Here is a 6,613-nt window from a genome sequence, read left to right as displayed (position 1 = left end):
AAGAGTGTGGTTGAGAGAGCAGAAGAGGGTGTTTTGAAATGGTTTGGTCACATGGAGAGAATGAGTGAGGAAAGATTGACAAAGAGGATATATGTGTCAGAGGTGGAGGGAATAAGGAGAAGAGGGAGACCAAATAAGATGTGGAAAGATGGAATGAAAAAAATTTTGAGTGATCAGGGCCTGAACATGCAGGAGGGTGAAAGGCATGCAAGGAATAGAGTGAATTGGAATGATATGGTACACCAGGGTGGACGTGCTGTCAATGGATTGAACCAGGGCATGTGAAGCATCTGGGGTAAAACATGGAAAGTTTTGTGGGGCCTGGATGTGGAAAGGGAGCTGTGGTTTCAATGCATTATACATGACAGCTAGAGACTTGAGTGTGAACAAATGTGGCCTTTGTTGTCTTCCTAGCGCTACCTCATGCACATGTGGGGGGGAGGAGATTTTCATTTCATGTGTGGTGGGGTGGCGACGGGAATGAATAAGGGTAGACAGTATGAATTATGTACATGTGTATATATATGTATATGTCTGTGTATGTATATATATGTATACGTTGAGATGTATAGGTATGTATATGTTTGTGTGTGGACGTGTATGTATATACATGTTAGAGAACAGAGAGGCACTTGGGCAGTATTGACAGGGAAGAAGTGCAAATGATGTGGGGTTGTATAAGAGAAAGTGACAGGAGGTCAAGAGCATGTGCAGGGGTTGAAAAAGAAGGCAAATGAGAGTTGGGTTGAGTATCATTAGACTTTAGGGAGAAAAAGATGTTTTGGAAGAAGGTAATAGAGTGGCATATGTTGGGTTGGTCTGCAAAGTGTGAATTGGGAGTGTTTTGGTGAAGAGGGCAAGTGGTGGTGAAAGCCTTGCTTAAGATGAAATGTGGCAAGGTGGCCAGAGTGGATGGTACTGCAGTTGAATTTATTATGAAAGGTGACTGCATTGTTGATTATATTGTTGATTGCTTAGTAAGGACTTTCAGTAAATGAATGGATCATGGTGAGATGCCTGAGCATTGGCAAAATTCACGTATTCTGCCAATATATAAAGGTAACAGTGCTGACCCCATGTAAGTATCAGTTCACAGTCTTTCCATGATTCGACACCAGAGGGAGAGGACAGTTCATTTGTTTCATTCAGCATTTGTAATATGTTGTACCTTGAATTAACATCAAGTTGGTTTAGGTTCATTGTTTATAGGGAGATGTGCCCTGTAATGAAATGTAATTTAAGGGTAATGTTATGTTTTATTACAGCATAATGATAAAATCAACCACATTCACAGCTATCGAGGCTAGACACTACCAGTGGCAACTATAGTGGCACACAACCCCTTGAACTGGTTACAAAACAGTTTTTGGTCACGCCACTGATATTTAAGTACAAATTCATGATTAATGTCGTGTGTTTGATGGAATGAATGTAAATAAATGTCTTCAGATCTGCTGTAAATATTTTTAGAGGAAGTGCACCATAGGACTTTGGTGCCAGGTATTGTAGGAGGCAAAGTGAAGCTAACAAAAAAAAAAAATCTACCCTGAGAATGCCAGGAAGGCCTCAATTACACTGAGTCTACATTGTGTTGTTGTAGACTATGTTTGGTATTAGTATGGCGAACTGGTGCAGTTGGTGATTACTGGGTTAAAAAGAATTGTGTTTATGTAGTGTTAGCTTTCAGGTCACCACTCATCAACACATTCATACGAAGAACAATGAATGGACAGAGGAGGTTGTGTGTATGTAACATACTGCGATTTCATGAAAGCATTTGGCAAAGTCCTGCACTTACACCTACTATACAAACTAGAAAAATACTAAGTCACTGGTCTGTACAATTCATGGATAAGATCTTTTTTGCTTGGACGGAAACAGCATGTAATAGTAAATGGGGCAAAATCAGATTGGAAAGAAGTCTCGAGTGGAATACCTTGAGGATTAGTGCTGAGTCTCATTCTGTTTGAACTATACCTTAACGACATGCCAGAAGTCACCAGTTTAGGTACTAATACTAGCTTATTAATGGGTGATACCAAAGCATTTACAGGTGTATTTCAGCAAACTAACTGTAACAACTTGCAGAAAGACATGCACTTTATGTATGGTCCAAAAAATGGTTTTTATGCTTCCACCTGGTGAAATGTAAAGTTATATGAATTGGAAAATCAAAAGCAGGATGGAAAGCATATAATGTGAAGGAAAGCTTGCCACCCATGGAGTATGTAGGAACAGAGAAGGATACTGGAGTGACTATTGACGCCAAACTGTCATTTGAACATGTCAGATCAGCAAAGCAAACTCAATTATGGGTGTACTAAGAAAAACAATGGAATACATGGATTGTAAAACCTTTAAACTACTATACACAGCGCTGGTGAGACCTCATCTTAAGTATGCAACCAAGTATGGTGTCCACAGTTAAAGAAACACATTGAAGCAATAGAAAATGTCCAAAGGAGCGACCAAACAAGTACCATGGCTATCAACACTTTCATCATACAAAGAAGGACCATACAAGAAATGAAACCTTCCAAAACTGGGATATAGACGATCTCGAGGTGATATAATCGAGATGTACTACAAGATACTAACTGGAAAATATGAAAATATGTACAGTTGTATACAACTCCCGGTTGACTCCACCACCCGAGGGCGGCCACCAGCTTAAACTGTACATATCAAGATTAAATGCTAGAAAATATTCGTTTACACAAAGTACAGTCGAAACATGGAACAGCCCACCAGAAAAGTAACAACTAACATCAATAGTCCTTTGAAGCAAGCCGATCGTTTCCGGGAAAGCCAAACACAAAAATATAACTACAATGAGAAAGTATGTGATCGGACGTGCCTTGAAAAATTAAATTTTATACGAGGAGCTGACAGAGGAGGACTCCACAGGAGGCCCACAGTCAGAAGATCTGTGAATATCTGAGTTGGCTGAGATGTATCCATACACGTGTTTTAAGGAACGTTCTGCGGGAAACGTTTGTGCACTCAAATAAACCCGATATTTATGTTTCCAATTAAGAAGATATTTTGAAAAATATGGACTAGTGGTATAAATTATTTCCAACGAGACACTAGTGGAATGTTTCCAGATTTACAGTTGTAGTCACGAATGATCGTGCGTCTGGCATCGACGTGTGGCTTTCCAGCTGATCGAAGTAAACACAAGTTGTATTCAAAGTTGTTTGGTAGAATTTTTTGTGTTTTATAGTCACAATGGTCACTAATTTAACTATTTTTAGTATATATTTTTTTAAAAACAGTTTCTGTCAGCTTGTTTAGAGATGACAATTCTTTTGCACATGAAAATGAGTGTAAATTCAGTAAGGAAACGATGTATTGCAGGTTGTTGTCCAACTGAAGCAGTCTCAAACTGGTCCAGTATGTGCCATGATGTGCAGAAGTAACCAGCTGAGACGTATAGCTGACTCGTGATACTAGTTTACTCAAGGTAAATAGTTGGATTGCTGAGTTTGATGTTGTCTTAAGAAAGTAGCATGATTATCAGGCATCCTTACAGGAACAGAATTGGATGGCGAGGGACAGAAAGGGCCATGGCTTCCCATAAGTAGATGTTCAGGACACTTTTAAAGAAATGGTGAGCCTCCACTACTATTTGAATTTTTCGGGATATGTCGGTATTTAGCCTTACTTTGTGAGGAGTTGTCTTTATGTTTCATTTATCTTAAATATGTTTGCTTATCATCTTGATTGGCTGGTATATATCCTCCAGTCATTCTCTCTAGTACGTGTTACACCAGCATGACTGGAGATTGTCAACCGTATCATGTCCTTGGGGTAAGGGAGAAAGAATTCCACCTCCATATTCCCTGTATGTCATATATAGCGACTGAGGGACAGAAGCAGGGGGCTAGAAACTCTTCCAGTCTTGTTCTTCTATTTCTAAAAGACTGGAGTTAGGAGTGCTGATCTTCTCAAAGGCTCGGACTTGAGTGTCTAAATGTGTTGCCCTAACCAAAATGAGAAGAAAGGGGAGATATGTAGTATGTCTGAGGAAAAAAACATGGATGCTCTGGCTGAGTGAAACAAAGCTCAAGGAATAAGAAGAATGTTTGGGAATGTTGTAGGAGTTAGGTCATGAGTTGGTGGAAGGGCAAGAGAAACAAATACTATGAGAGCCAACTAAACGACTTCAGTTTATTAGCTTAGAAAAGAAGTGATCTAATACAGGTATTCAAAACTATCAAAAGTTTTGATCATCTTGATTTAACAAGCTGCTTAGATATATTTGTTTGCTTTTACTCATGGTAAGGTCTGCAAACTCATGGGAAAATGTTTTTCCTTGAATGAGGTAAGATATATTTTCCTCAATGGGATTGTTCTTATCCTAGTGATAAGTTTAAGAATGGATTTGATATTTTGTTGCAAATCCCCAATTGACGTCATTCTTCGTTGTATGAAAAAGCTCAGTTTTTCTCTGAAATATTTGTCTTTTTACCCGTACCTAATATACACATTTTAAAAGGCAGGTTTTTTACTGCCTCCAAAACTTTTAAATATTTTCCCTCATATGATAGAGTTGATAGAGATGCTCTGTGGAAGGTATTAAGAATATATGGTGTGGGAGGCAAATTGTTAGAAGCAGTGAAAAGTTTTTATCGAGGATGTAAGGCATGTGTACGTGTAGGAAGAGAGGAAAGTGATTGGTTCTCAGTGAATGTAGGTTTGCGGCAGGGGTGTGTGATGTCTCCATGGTTGTTTAATTTGTTTATGGATGGGGTTGTTAGGGAGGTGAATGCAAGAGTTTTGGAAAGAGGGGCAAGTATAAAGTCTGTTGGGGATGAGAGAGCTTGGGAAGTGAGTCAGTTGTTGTTCGCTGATGATACAGCGCTGGTGGCTGATTCATGTGAGAAACTGCAGAAGCTGGTGACTGAGTTTGGTAAAGTGTGTGAAAGAAGAAAGTTAAGAGTAAATGTGAATAAGAGCAAGGTTATTAGGTACAGTAGGGTTGAGGGTCAAGTCAGTTGGGAGGTGAGTTTGAATGGAGAAAAACTGGAGGAAGTGAAGTGTTTTAGATATCTGGGAGTGGATCTGGCAGCGGATGGAACCATGGAAGCGGAAGTGGATCATAGGGTGGGGGAGGGGGCGAAAATTCTGGGGGCCTTGAAGAATGTGTGGAAGTCGAGAACATTATCTCGGAAAGCAAAAATGGGTATGTTTGAAGGAATAGTGGTTCCAACAATGTTGTATGGTTGCGAGGTGTGGGCTATGGATAGAGTTGTGCGCAGGAGGATGGATGTGCTGGAGATGAGATGTTTGAGGACAATGTGTGGTGTGAGGTGGTTTGATCGAGTAAGTAACGTAAGGGTAAGAGAGATGTGTGGAAATAAAAAGAGCGTGGTTGAGAGAGCAGAAGAGGGTGTTATGAAATGGTTTGGGCACATGGAGAGAATGAGTGAGGAAAGATTGACCAAGAGGATATATGTGTCGGAGGTGGAGGGAACGAGGAGAAGAGGGAGACCAAATTGGAGGTGGAAAGATGGAGTGAGAAAGATTTTGTGTGATCGGGGCCTGAACATGCAGGAGGGTGAAAGGAGGGCAAGGAATAGAGTGAATTGGAGCGATGTGGTATACCGGGGTTGACGTGATGTCAGTGGATTGAATCGGGCATGTGAAGCGTCTGGGGTAAACCATGGAAAGCTGTGTAGGTATATTTTGCGTGTGTGGACGTATGTATATACATGTGTATGGGGGTGGGTTGGGCCGTTTCTTTCGTCTGTTTCCTTGCGCTACCTCGCAAACGCAGGAGACAGCGACAAAGCAAAAAAAAAAAAAAAAAAAAAATCTTTTCCCTTTCATTAACCTCTTTAATTAAAATTTCCATTAAGGCCTAACCTTGAAGTGCTTTTGTCTATCATTGGAGCCTCCAAGGAAAAATAAAGCTTCAGATCTCTCATCATATCACTAACAGCCTTGTAAGGACCCAATAGTGTTTTGCTCTTGAATTCCTTTGTGTGAAGACAACCAGGGTGACATCACGTAACCTTAACACACTCCTATATATATCTCAAAACCTCACACAACCAAGACACACCCACGTTTATCTCAAACTGCTTGCTGACACCACTGTTTATATTACACTACCATAGTAACATCACATAACCTCGACATACACCCACATTTATCGCAGACCACTCACTCGTACCACCACTTACATTCCTTCCATTACAAAAACACTTAAAACTAAGAAACACTAATTTTGCCACATGGCCATTTGGGAAAAAATTGCCAAAAGTTGTTTTTTAAGTTATAGTATTGATGCCAGGTTTTCATAGTTCCCATCAGAAATTACTTACCTAGTCTTACACTAATAATAAGGGAATTAATCATGCTATGGGCAATTCTTTCTTTTTTTGCCATTTCCCCATGTTAGCAAGCAAGATACTAGCAGGAAAAGACAAAGAAATTATTTCTGTTACATCCACACTTTAGCTATTATGTATAATGAGCCAAAACCAGTTTTCCCCTATCCAGTCAAACCTCACAAACCCTTCCTTAGTTTCCTGAACCACAACATATCCCCTGGTTCAACCCAGTGACATTGACATCCACAGTAAAGCACATCACTGCAATTCAC

This window comes from Panulirus ornatus, chromosome 10 (assembly GCF_036320965.1).
Source record: "Panulirus ornatus isolate Po-2019 chromosome 10, ASM3632096v1, whole genome shotgun sequence".
NCBI lineage: Eukaryota > Metazoa > Arthropoda > Malacostraca > Decapoda > Palinuridae > Panulirus > Panulirus ornatus.
Note: the sequence above shows the minus strand (reverse complement) of the source record.